This window comes from Nicotiana tabacum, chromosome 6, assembly GCF_000715075.1.
Source record: "Nicotiana tabacum cultivar K326 chromosome 6, ASM71507v2, whole genome shotgun sequence".
Taxonomy (NCBI): domain Eukaryota; kingdom Viridiplantae; phylum Streptophyta; class Magnoliopsida; order Solanales; family Solanaceae; genus Nicotiana; species Nicotiana tabacum.
The window spans coordinates 81,745,282-81,759,243 of record NC_134085.1 but is presented as its reverse complement, the minus strand read 5'-3'; the positions used below and the strand labels follow the sequence as shown (position 1 = coordinate 81,759,243).

Genomic DNA, 13,962 nt, shown 5'->3' with positions numbered 1-13,962 from the left:
GTCTTTGATGAAATGCCCTGACTTTCCACATCTGTGACATAGATCGTTGTTCCTTGCTTTACTTGAACTGCCCCGTTTTGGTATACCATCATTTCTTCGAACCATCTTTTGAAATCTCTTAGTAAGATAGGCCATGTCACTATTTTTATCACTTGAGTCACTGCTTTTAGCTTTAAGTATCAGGTTCTTTTCCTTCTGAGACTCTCTCTTTCATTGTCTTTCTTTCTTTTCATCTCGTATGTCTTCAGATTACTAATCAACTCATCCATGGTCAGAGTATCTAGATCTTTAGCTTTAGTGATGGCATTTACCTTACTTTCCCAAGAACCAGGTAGAACACTGAGGATTTTCCTTACAAGCTTGTTTCTAGGAATGACATCTCCAAGTGAATGAAGCTCATTTATGATGGAGGTGAATCTTGTATGCATATCTTGTATAGACTCATCATTCTTCATCCTAAAGAGCTCATATTTCGTGTTAAGCATGTCGATTTTGGACTTTTTGACCTGAGTGGTTCCTTCGTGTGTTGTTTGTAATGCTTCCCATATTTCTTTGGCATTGTCACAAGCTGAGACTCTATTGTACTCATCAGGTCCTATGCCACACATCAAGATTCTCTTGGCATGATAGTTCTTTCCTATAGCTTTTCTGTCAATGTCGTTGTACTCTTTTCTGCCTTTCGGCACCATTGGTCATATTTCTTCAAGATTCTTCATGGGGACATGTGGACCATCACAAATGATGTCCCACAATTCTGAGTCTTCTGCCATCATAAAATCATGCATGCGGGTCTTCCACCAGCCATAGTACTGACCATTGAATCTGGGAGGTCTGTAGGTTGATTGTCCTTCCTCAAAGTTGGGTGGAGCAACCATTGAGATCCTTTCTAGGTATTAAATTTGGTCCTATATAAGATGATGCTGAGAATGCTATAGAGACTAAAAGTAAAGAAGACAAGCGATTTTTACGTGGAAAAATCTCACACAATGGGATCAAAAAACCACGACCTACTCATGTAGGCTTTTAACTTCACTACTTGCAATCTCCCTATTACAAGCCATTTTGCAATAACCCTATTACAAAGACTTCAACTAACTTGTGATGCTCTCACCTCAAGCCACTTTATAACTCTCCTAGTTACAAAGGCTTTAAACTTATGACTATTCCTAGTCACAACATAAACTCAGAACTTTACGGATTTTTGGTTTTTTCCTAAGACAAATCTTCTAAGAAAGCAAACTAGAAAATATAATGAAGAACAAATGACAAGATTACAACTCAACTACGGATGTACATAAACTCAATAAGAAACTGATCCTTAGTGGAGTTGTCTTCTTGTTCTTGACACACCATTGACTTCAATGCCGGATAAACACTGTTATGCTTAAGAGAATATCACTGAATGCACAAAAGATGGTGTGCCTTGCACCAGGTTGTTATATCACAAAAGACATCACAATAGATAGTGGTGTCGATTCTGGGTACACGCTTCTTCCCAATAAGAAGTGATTGTTGTACTGTCTGCACAACCACTTCTGTGCAGTTGTGTTCCAGCTGGAAAGTCTACTTGTACTTCTGTTAGAGAACACTAATGAACCAGGTCGTAGTTGTGTTCCTCTTCTGTAACAGTCGTGAGATGGTCACTTTTTGCTGCTACGTTCCAGTTGTACAGTGACTTGTACTTCTGTTAGAGAACCCTAAGGGACCAGGTCCCTGTTGTATTCCTCTTTATAATGATTGCAGACAGTCACTGACTTGTATTTGTGTCGGAGAACCCTAAAGGACCAGGTAACCAGGTACATGTTGTGTTCCTCCCTGTGGTCGTTCATTCATTTGCTGATACCATGTGGGCCAGGTTCTTTATCTGGTTCTTTACAACAAGTTTGTTAGATCATCAAAACATAAGAAGCATAAGGAAAAGACCATGAAAACCCATCAGCTATACTTATAATTGTTTCTTACCAAAATGAAGATGAGTTAGCTTACACTTTTAATTACATGCATGAATTCATAGAGACAATAATTTTCAAGTTTGCAGGATGTGAATTAAAGACTTACCTTAATACTTGAAAAATATTTTAAGATCTTGAAATCTCTCTCTCTCTCTCTCTCTCTCTCTCTCTCTCTCTCTCTCTCTCTCTCTCTCTCTCTCTATATATATATATATATATATATATATATATATATATATATATATATATATATATATATATATATATATATATATATCAAATAATATTAATTATGAAATGAGGTTAAGCTATATTTGTCACGATCCAACTCCATGTCAGGCCGTGATGGCGGCCAACACCATTGCTAGACAAGCCAATAGTGAACATCTTAGTGATTTCCCATTTTTATTAAGCAATCCCAATATCTAACTTTACTTAAATTTAAAGCATTTGATAACTAACGGATTTTTAAGGCAGGCAAAATGGAAACAACTAGAAGAAATCATAACTATAGAAATACAACCCAAAAATCAAGTCTACTAAAATGTGCCAAGATCTAGTGTCACAAGTTTTTGGGCAACTAGCAGAAGATACAAAAGATGACTATCATATTGTCTAAAATAGAATAGACAGATACAAGAAAAAGAGAAACTTCGGCATGTTGTTGAACAGCTTGAAAGGGGGAAGCTCACCGTGAACTATCAGTCCAAGATCAAGAATGCGCGGCGGGTAGGTAAATAGATGCACCTGCCTCACATCATGTACAATTAAGTGCAGAAGCATAGTTTGAGTACATAAATAATATGTACCCAGTAAGTATCCAGTCTAACCTCGAATAAGTAGTGATGAGGGGTCGACTTGACACTTACTAGGGCTAACAATAATATAATTAAAGCGTTATGCTAAGCATAGATATCATGAATAATACTGATAGTTTAATAATAGGAAGTGATAAGTTCTTATTTCATAAATATATTTCAAACTTAGTCATATCATTTAACAACTTACATTTCAAGGCATTTAAACAGTATAAATCATAGTGAGTTATGAATAATTAACATGCGCAATTATGCCGAGGTCGTACGGCCCGGTCCAACATAATATTAAGTTGTGCACTGCCGGATGGTCGAACGGTGCGAACCATAGATGCATCTATTTACTACCGAGGTGCTCGGCCCGATCCACAAATAATAATTTATTTTCAAGAAAGCACACATTTCCCATCTACCATCAAGTATTTCATACAAATCCTCAAGTAAGTGAGTATAACTTTCTATAATTATTTTAACAATTTCCGGCATGACTTAGTGATTATAATAGCAAGTAAGGATGCAAACATTTCAAATATAGCATGATATGGGTCTTAAACTACCCGGATAATAATGTAATAGTAGCTAAGTACGAACTCTCGTCATCACATACATACGTAGCCCCCATAGATAGGTACAAATATTTATTTAATTCACCTATGGGGTTAATTCCCTCTTATAAGGTTAGAAAGGAAACTTACCTCGTCTCAAAGCCTACTTCCCAATTCAAACGCGCTCAAACCTCCAAATTTGACGCCAAACGACTCGAAACTAGTCAAACAATACATAAACTAATCAATCTATGCTCAAAAGTTCATAATTCCACCATTTAAGTGATTACCCAATCTAAATTGCAAGATTCCTAATATTCACCCTCGGGCCCACATGCTCGGATTCCTGAAATTTTTAAAGGAAGTTGTTACCAATAACCTTAGGAATATAAATATATGATTTCTACTAAATTCCATAACAAATTTCCTGGTTAAATCTCATTTTTATCAAAACCCAAGGTTTTCTCCTAAACCCATGATTTTCACTAATTTACATATTATAATATATCATAAACTATATATTTAACTCACATTGTGTAGAATTTACTTACCTCAAATTGCTAAGTCGAAATCCCCTCTTTGAGAGCTCCCCAATCGCCCAAATGTGTAAAGAATGGGAGAAAAATGCCTAACTCCCTTATAAAATAAAGTGCACTTCCCTAGCGATTTTCGCACCTGCGGTGCATAGGCCGCACCTGCGGATCCGCTTATTTGGACCAGGTGTCCGCTTTTGCGGAATTGGTTGGGCTGGCTGGGGCCGCACCTGCGGACGGGCTCCCGCTTCTGCATAGAGGGAACCGCTTCTGCGGAATCTGACTGGCCATTCTTGGATTGCATCTGTGGGGCTTGGCTCACACCTGCGGAAATAGGCTCGTAGGTGCGGTTACACTAGAATTGGTGCACCAACAGCCCTGTTGAGTTTCAAACTGAATTCGCGCATCGTCCGAATGGCTCCCGGGGCCCCATCCAAACATACCAACAAGTCTGGAATCATAAAACGGACTCGCTTGAACTCACGAAATGCCCTAAACAACATTAAAACGAAGAATCACACCTTAAACCCAATTGAATCAAACTTAAGAACTTCAAGTTCTTCAATTTAATTCCAATGCACCGAAACATACTTATACTATTCGGAATAACACCAAATTTTTTGTACAATCCTTAAATGATATTATGGAACTATTCCAGATCTTGGAATCCCGTTTGGACCTCGATATCACTAAAACCCGCTCCAAATCAAACTTTAAAGAACTTCAAAATCCTTCAAAAACCAACTTTCACTATTAGGCGCCAAAACGCTCTTGGGTCATCCAAAACCCGATCAGAGCATACTTTCAAGTCCGAATCATCATACGAACCTATTGGAACCATCAAATCTTGATTCCTAGGTCATTTACTCAAAATGTTAACCGAAGTCAAACTTGGAATTTTAAGTCAACCTTAAGAAACCAAGTGTTTCGATTTCAACCCAAACTCTCCCAAATTCTGAACTAACTATTCCCGCAAGTCATAAATCAGTAAAAGCAAGCACATGAAGTCTCATTTAGGGGAACGAGGTTCTAGAATATAAAACGATCAGTCGTGTCGTTACAATATTGGATGCAAATAATTTATAACCACATTGAAGTAGCTTCTAATATTGAAGTAAAAAATGTTGTATTACATGTCTCAGCATTTAAAAGGGTCTTGAGTACAAAACAACCGAAATAGATGTAAAGAACGAACGCCAAGAATATCGTCTATAAATAAATATTTGGCGAGATATATTTAATACATAATTGTACCTCATAAAATTAATTTAAAAAATTCACATGTATCTAATTAAAATTTTATCGTTCATATTCATAGATTCAGGGCTTTACTATAAATTCACTCAAAATTTTGTAGTACTAATATTAATGTTATTTTACACAAATGTGTATTGATTCGGTATACACGTGCGACGCACGTGACGAGAGACCAGTATCCTTTATAAATAGCAGATCGGTCATCCACCACACCAGTTTATCATCATTCACCCCAAATCACCCAATCCTTTTCATACACATTTGTTACAAGTAGTGTTTAGTTATGGAGAGTTGATAGTGGTTCTCTGGCTAATGATTGTTCTTTGCACCCCTGAGTTACTACTGATTAGACCCAATATCAAGTAGCGATGATTGTATTCCAGTGGCTTCCCACCTTTTGTACCGTGAACCTGCTACACCGATGCAAAATATATTAACAAGATATGTGGGAGTGTGGCTCAAACCATTTCTTGCCTCTCTATCCTGCTAGACACCAATAACAACAATAACATAGGAAATAAGTGATTTCGAGTCAGAAGATAATAATTGTGAAGTTACAATTGAAATAACGTGACACACCAATAACAATAATAAGATTGGAAAATCATCATAATACTGAGTAGTAGTACTCCTCATGGTTAACAATCAAACTTAACACATAGCCGATCTGGTCACAATGAGAACATATTTTTGCTTTATCCTTGCCAATTAATCATGTTTTTAATTTGTATTCCAGCATAAAGCACCATGTTACGAAGAGAGAGTAACCTCCTTTTCTTTTCCTCTTTTGCAATTCACATATTCTAACAGTAAGTTATACCTGACATATTGCCTTCACATAAACTCCTATAAATCATAGTTAATTAATACGCATACTCACCTCACCTTTTATTTATGACTTAACTGTGAAAATTAAGTATGATTTTTTTTGTAAACATCTGAGTGTAAGTTCTTAATCCAATTTTTATATTTGATTAGCATCTTAAATTTTATCAAGTAATACATCAAAACCAAACCATTAATATTCATGACTATTTATTTTTTAAGTTGCGATTATCGAGTGAATAGTTTTTCTTTTCTTTTTTTCCTACCTTTTATTAGTAGCAACAAATAACTTCCGCCGCAACAACTTAAGATTTTCTATATACTATCACGTTTGTGAACAGTAAAAAATAATTCTCCTGTTATTTTATTTTCTTACTCTAATTTTTCGACTTTCAGAACTTATTAAACATAAAAAATTCTATATATACATTTGAACAATAATATACAAGATTAAATATTTGTACAAAAAGAATATGATAAATCTTAGGTGATATTTAACATTTGATTTTGAGAAATTGATTTTAAGTTTGATTTGTAAAGAATAACTCATCAATGCTTGGATAGTTGGATTTAGTATGAAACTCATTGATGGGCAGCATTTAAAAACATGTTTGCTGGTTAGCTAAGCTAAGCCACAAAGAATACAGATATAGAGTAGTTACGACACTTAATCAGAATGGCGATTATATAATAAATAAATAAATAAAGTGTGAAAGAATTATAAAGGATAATTGATTTCATTCATCCAAGACTTATGTATCAACAATAACTTAACTAATTAACATGCAAAGCTTTCTCCCTTGTGAATCACTTATTTGTATATTATATTCCGATCCCTATAAGAAGAGGCAAATTCTCATATGTCATCTCATCCTTGCATACATTGAGTACATTAATAATATTGCTAACAAGTTAATACGGAGAGCTACTTGCTACTAATTATATTAATTTTGACGACTATTATCCCAAGAACTAGCTGTCAAGCATGTTACCTTTTAATGGAGTACGTACTACAATGGCCCAACATTCTGTGAGATGCAACTGCAATCAAGAAAAATTCCGGAACAGTTCTTCATCCATGGTCTTTGGCCAAGCGATACGAGAGCAAGAAGCTTGACATGTCCATGTCTCTCTCCTAGTCTCGAAGATCAGATAGTAGAAAATGTGGTAAGTGCTTGAAATTAGGACGAGCTAGCCTGCATTATATAAACTTCCAAATCTTATAAATACTTTAATTTGTGATGCTTTGCACAGTTGAAAAATGACAACAACTTAGAAACGGCTCTCGCCTTTCCACAACGTTTGGGCGAATTTGGCAGCTGGCAGGCAGGTTAAAACTTTCTGGCAACATGAATGGAGAACCCACGGTTTTGTTACGTACAGGTCAAAGCGATTGTGGGTCGTACCGCATAAAAGAAATATCGTCCTGCCAACTTTTTAGTATTAGTCAGCTAGCTAGTCCAACTCATTTTGAATAAATATTAATGCCTTAGTTTTTACGTTGGTGTTTAGACGTAATAATGTTGTATTATCTCATATCATATCAAGCCCAACTGATAAATAAAGACTTGTACTCACTTCATGAAATAAAGACTTCTTCCTTCATTTGTCTTTTTCTTTTTAGTGCCTTTGAACTCTAATTGAGAGTAAGAGCCCGTTTGGATGAGCTGATTTGAAGTAGCTGATAAGCATTAGGTGCTGAAAAGCAATTTTAAGGGCTAAAACTTATTTAATAAATAAGCAGTTACGTGTTTGGGTATAAGTGTTGAAATTGATAATAAGTTGTTGCTGTATTTGATAAAAAAATGATGATAAGCTCTTTTTCGATTAAAATGACTTAAATAACTTTAGAACTGTTTACACTTATAAGAGCATAATTTCTTTAAAATTTTAGATTTCAAATCGATTCAAATACGAAATATTCTATTTGTCATTTTATTTTAAATACAATTGTGCTTAGACAAGATAATTTTTAAGATAAATATAATTTATTTTATGATAAACATATAATCATAAGTTATAATAATTAATAAATTAACAAAAGTTTCTCAGTAAAAAATAAACCTAAATAGGACAAAATATTTGAGGCAGTGAGTATCGATGTAGGAGTTTTGTTCGAAAAAGGAATGTTTAAAGGATAAAATAGTAAAAAAATTGGTCAAATTTAAAGTGCTTATAAGCTAAAAATTCATAAGCTGGGGGTAAATAGCTTATGGCTTTTGACTTATTTTTGACTTATAAGCACTTGGCTTATAAGCAGTTTTAACTTTACCAAACACGTAGATAAGTCGAAAAGTACTTATAAGCTAGTTTGACCAGCTTAGCCAAACACCCTCTAAATATTAATGCCTTAGTTTTTAAGATGGGATTTATTCGTCTAATTAGCTTTTAAAAAAAATCAATCTTATCAATAATTAATAAACCATCCACCCCCAACTACTAGCCATATATATAGAAGAACAATTACGTTTCATGGGACTGCCGAAAGATAACAAACAAGTCAAATAAGTGTGAACAAGAATTCCAATATATGAAAGGGTTGAATCTGCTCTGTATAGTTAGCTACAACTCCAATAGAAATTAACAACAATCTTTTTATAAGATTGTTGCTTCGATTCAAATCGGGAACTTTTCCGGTGATAATAATACGCCTCAAACCTAATTCTTCTTTTTCTGTATTTATCCTTTCTTTTCATTTCAAATTTCTAACAAAGTTCTACTCTCCAATCATAACAAATAAATACTGCACGTACTCCTCAAACATTGGAAGACTGAATAAATTAAACTCTTTTCAGACATTCTAAGTAAATAAAAGTGATGTGATTGGGAGGGGAATCATCATTTGAGGGGCATCCAAATACGGGAAATACAGGGGAAAAAAAATTAGAACAAACATTAGCTTGCAAATAATAATTCAAGTCGAAATATGAAAGAATTTTTATTTCTTACTCTAAAAACATGAATTTTCGAGGCTTGTGGTTGTTTTTCAAATTTAAGAACAATGTTTACCTCGGAAATACGAGTAACAATTAAATTTGATTTGTGGTTTTAAAGATACGTGATTCAGTTCAATACCGATTAATAATCAAGAAATATGAAGTATAGATGAAGAAAATTAGTAAGACCAACCAGTAGATAGGTCAGTTTCGACCTCAAGCCCAGTGACCTCAAGGCAGGCTTGAGCAATAAAGTGAGAATAATAAAGCTAAAGGACAATTTTGATGAATAATGAGCGAAAAAATAAAATAGTATATTCTTTTCCAATGATTAGTTTATCCTTACAAATGATTGGCGACCCCTTTATATATGAGGGGAGTCCTAAATAAGGTACATTTCCATTTACAGTAAAGAATCATATTGGGACAGCTGTATAATTGCCCGGTACGGATTTGTACTAATTCGTACAAATCTATTTCGGAATTTACGCCATGATCTTGGGGACGTGGCGAGAATCTTGTCCTTCTGTAACAAACTCACAACGGCACTATCTCGGAGTCGGTCATACTTGGCTCTGATAATAGGCTAGATTCATGTAATTTGGCGACTGTTTATGCCCCAGCTTGACTATGTTTCACTGTTCTAGAATAGTTCAATAACGATAAATTGGCTCTAATTGCAAATTTCATGTTTTGCAGGAGCGAGTTGCGCTTATGAGGACTTAGTACTGTGTTTGGAGCTAAATTGAAGCATGGGAAGCCCCTCGGAGCTGAGTACGTTGAAAGAAGAGAGAAAAGAAGAGCTGAAATGATGATCCAATTTAGCGCGACCGCGCTAGCCCAGGAATTCGAGGCAGAATACTATACCATATGCGCGGTCATTAGCGCGACCGCGCTAGTCCAGTTCGGAAAATATAATTCAGGGGTAAACTTGGAAGTTCGGGGGTAATTCCACTTAGCCTATAAGAGGTCCACTCGCCCAAAGGGACATTATCAAGGTTTTTACAACTTAGTTGAAGGCAAGTAGAGGCAAGAGGCAAGGAAGATAATTCAACATCGAGTTCTTCCTTTCTTCCTTTTGTATTTTACCTTTTATGATGAATTTCGTTATTGTTATGATGAGCACTATTATAAGTAGCTAAATATTTAGTCTATGGTTTTGATGGAACCTATTCAAGGATGAACTTCGTGTTATGTTAATATAGTTTGCCCGATTTAATCTCTATTTGTTCAACTATGTTCTTGTTGTAGTTAATTGATAGGATCCTCAATTAGTTGTGCCTATTTAGTATGTATTACTCGGGAGAGAGTTGATATTTAGGTAATTGTTGAACAACACCACTCCCAAAGTATATGAGGGATCAATAATTGAGGGTTTAAAGGCGGGATTAGGGATAACGAAGCCTTGGGTGCGATCTAAAGTGAGCTGTAATAAAAGACAACTAGCGTAACTCGGGAGAGTGCGTCTAGTAAATTATCGTGATTACTCAAGAGAGATTTACAGTAATAAGAGTGCTCATGATCGATAGAGACGATTAGGAAATTCTATGCAAAACATAACAGGAAGGGATTCCATCAATAGGGGATATCATAACCTTAGATCCTTCTCTTACTTGCATACAACTCAATCATAGTTAGTTGTTAGTTTACTTGCTTTTATTCAGTTATAGTTAGTTAAAACATCTCCAATTGTTATTCAAAATATCTGGAAAGTTGATTACGAAGAATTTAGTGAGTCTAACAAGAGTAATTGGTAGGTTAATTCCTTGTGGATTCGACTCTGGGCTAAATACTCGGATTATATTTGCAGCGACCACTTTGTCCTTTTTATAAGGCATAGTTGGGCGTGATCAGACTCTGATATTCCTTAAATACGTAGGCCTTCGAGCCTCTTATTCTGCCTTTAAGCTTGAGCTTGGTCTTTATTGAACTTCAACCCTCGGTGTGACATCTCGAGCCTACTAAATCGGGGGCACCTGATCTCACCGTATACATATAGTCTCTGTATTTCTTAGAGTAGAATTATAAGAAACGATTTGAACCTCGATTTTCGGAGCCCCTGACGATGACCTCATCCTCGTGATTTAAGCGCTCGAAGTGAACCTATGGCTAAAACTTCCAAAATAGTCCCCCAAAAAGAGAAAGCATCGTCTTCTTCTACTTCTCAGCCGGCCAAACTAGTGGTGTCACCGGCTCTTCACGAAATCACCTCGATCCTTGCGTGATAAAGAAGTATTTTAATGTTGAAAATCTTATCGATATCCCAGGCCGATGCGAACATGTATCTCGATACATTAGTTTGATACCGAAGAAGTACCTCAAAACCATGAAGAAAGACTATGGATGGGGAGACGAGGTCATGGTTCAGATCCTAAGCCTCGAGGAAAGCATCACAACCCACGTGGAGGGAGTTTTTAAGTGTTTACACTTACCCCTTCACATTGGGTCCCCTCGATCCGGTAGTGATCGATTTTTGCAAATGGTACGAGGTTACTATCGGCCAAATCTATCCCTCCTTTTGGCGTATCGTGAACATACTGTGTTATTTTTATGGTAAGGTCGAGGGATTGGAATTTACCCTCAACCATCTCATTCGACTATATAGGCCCCAGTTGTTTTGAGGGCTCATCAAGCTGCAATGTCGAACAAAGAAGGCCTTTTTTACTAGTAACGATGAAGACAAAGATCGAGGCTGGATGAGCCAGTTCATCAGAGTGAGGACTTCGGATGTCATCCCTAGGGAAAAAATGTCATTCCCAAAGAGTTGGAACTTTAATCGTAAGTGAAGTTCTTTTCCAAAAAACCATACATATTCTGCTTTCGTGTTTCACAATGCCTTTACCTTTTCTGTAGCTATTGCTTGGACGCCCCACGCTATCCCTTACCTCGAGGACTGGGTTCGAAAGTTAGTTGTGACCTCCTCGTATGATGAGCGCAAATGGCGTGATTTATCGAGGGGTAAATGGGAGGCCAAACATCATGGTAAGTTCTCTTCCTAGGTTTTGATACTTTTCTTTTACTAGCGATGTCATCTCATTCATGTTCATTTGTGCAGGCATCGGAGATGTCTCTAAAATAAGGCTAGCCCCATTTGGGGAAGGAACCGAGTCTCCGATTCCAAAATCAGGGAAAGATAACAAAAGAAAGAGGGCTTCAAAGCCCGAAGATACCTAGGATAAGTCGGCCCCTACTCAGAAGCTGAGGAGGAAGCTTATCCATGTGGACTTGGATTCAGCCACCCAACACCTGGAAGACGAAAAGAACGAAGGCGAAGAATCAACGTTGGTGCCCCGAACCAGAAAATCAGCCGAGGTCACCAAGTCCTCCTAACCTGAGACCTTGCCTCTCGGTGAAGGAACTCCGAAAAAAGACTCGGGTAAAGCCCTCGAGTCCCTTGAGATCGAGATCGTTCCCCCTCCTTCAACAAAATGCCGGAGGGGACAAGCACTAAGAGGGCCAAAGCTAATCAAAGCGCCCTGAGTAAGGAGCTCGGGGCCGTGACAATGGGTCACTCACCTTCTCTTCCATCTTGCTCTGAGAAGGCAATAAAGGATGCTCGGGCACTGTGAACACCTAACCCGAGAAAGGTTCTCGAAGAAGATCCTTTCTGAGAATGTTTCACCGGGATTGACGATGTCGTTGACCTTAATGATGCATCCACTATCTTCGAAGAGGCTCAACGTCTCTCTCGGGTAAACATTTAACTTTATTTGTTGTAATCTTCTCCTTCCACCCCTTTCTTTGACTAACATGTCTTGGTTTCATGTGTAGGCCATCGTCAAGTTCAGGGCCGAACTGAGCCAATGTGAGGCCGAGCTCAGGAGGCTTCAGGTGAAGAGAAGGTCCTGAGGCTTCTCTGTAGCCAAAAGGAGGAGGAGCTGAGGGACCTTTGGACTGAATTGGCCAAAGCCCAGAAAAATGAGGCCGAGCTAAATGAGCAGGTAACTGTGATTTTAACAGGATATGGTCTTCTCGGCCTTACTTTAGAAGCTAACACTTCGATATCTCAGCTACAGCAAAAGTTGGAGATGATTGGATAGCTCCGAGGCGAGGTCGCTCAAGTTAAGACTGACTACCACTGATGGAAAGAGAACATGGATCGGCTCACTGCCGATAAGGAAGTTGTTATAGCCCAACTGGCCATGGCTAAAACTCAACTCCGAGGTATTAATGTGAAAAGTCTGGCTCAGGCCAAAAAAATTGAGGAGTTAGAGGCAGGGCTTACCAAACCCGGGGTCGAAGCTACACAAGCCAAGGCTGAAGTTGAGAGGACGAAGGCTACGGCTGATAAGACCATCGCCGTATACCTAAAGGATGTCGAGGTTGTTCAAGCGGAGCTGAGGGAGGCCTCCGACCGGGAAAAATGGAGTAAAGATTTGGCCAAGTGCCAAGCCCGGACGGAGACTCTCGACGAAATTCGCGCTTGAGGATTTGACCTCACTGAAGAAATAGCTCAAGCAAAGGCGCTGGAAACGGATGCCAAGTTTCTTATTTCTTTTAATGATGAAGATGTTGTAAGTGGTTCCGAGGGCGGGTAAGGTGAAGATGGAGTCCCCGAGGAGGAGGAGGTTCCCGAAGATAGAGCTCCCGAGGATGCATTTCCTGAGGATGTTGCTTCCGGGGATGTTGCCCCAAAATAGATTAGGTTCTTTTTTGTTTCTTTGTTTTTGTGTAAGGTCCCCTCATGGGCATTGTAAATATATTTTGTAAACATCTCTTATAAATATAAAGAATATCTTTGCTTCATCTTTGATTCGTGTTGAATTCCATTTCGTCTTCATTTGTGAAAAAACTGATTGTATAACTCTAATGATCAATCCAAATATCGGTTTTGGACTCAGAACATAATAACCCCTTAGTTTTTTATTAATCAATATAATACCTCTTAATGTTTTTGCTAATCCTCGAACTAAGCTTAAATTGATTTGATGCGAGCTCGGGATGTCGGGACTTTTGAGTCTGAGTTGAGTGAGAGAAAAGTCTCGAACCCTATATATTTTGTCCTTTGGGCACTTTTATATCTGCCCTTAGGATCTTTTAGATTGGCCTTTAGGCTCTTTAAGTTGGGTCAATTCGGCCTCTAAAGCGGCTATAAATTT

The 13,962-nt window shown here is 37.5% G+C and overlaps 1 long non-coding RNA gene across 1 annotated transcript; it reads right to left on the bottom strand.

Annotated features, from left to right (window-relative positions):
• Positions 1 to 5,133: 5,133 nt before the first annotated feature.
• LOC107798836 (uncharacterized) lies at positions 5,134 to 7,460 on the bottom strand. Its single transcript, XR_001651005.2, has 2 exons — positions 6,920 to 7,460; positions 5,134 to 5,585 (listed from the first exon to the last, which is right to left on the bottom strand). It is a non-coding gene; the product is annotated as an uncharacterized LOC107798836 (long non-coding RNA).
• Positions 7,461 to 13,962: the final 6,502 nt, after the last annotated feature.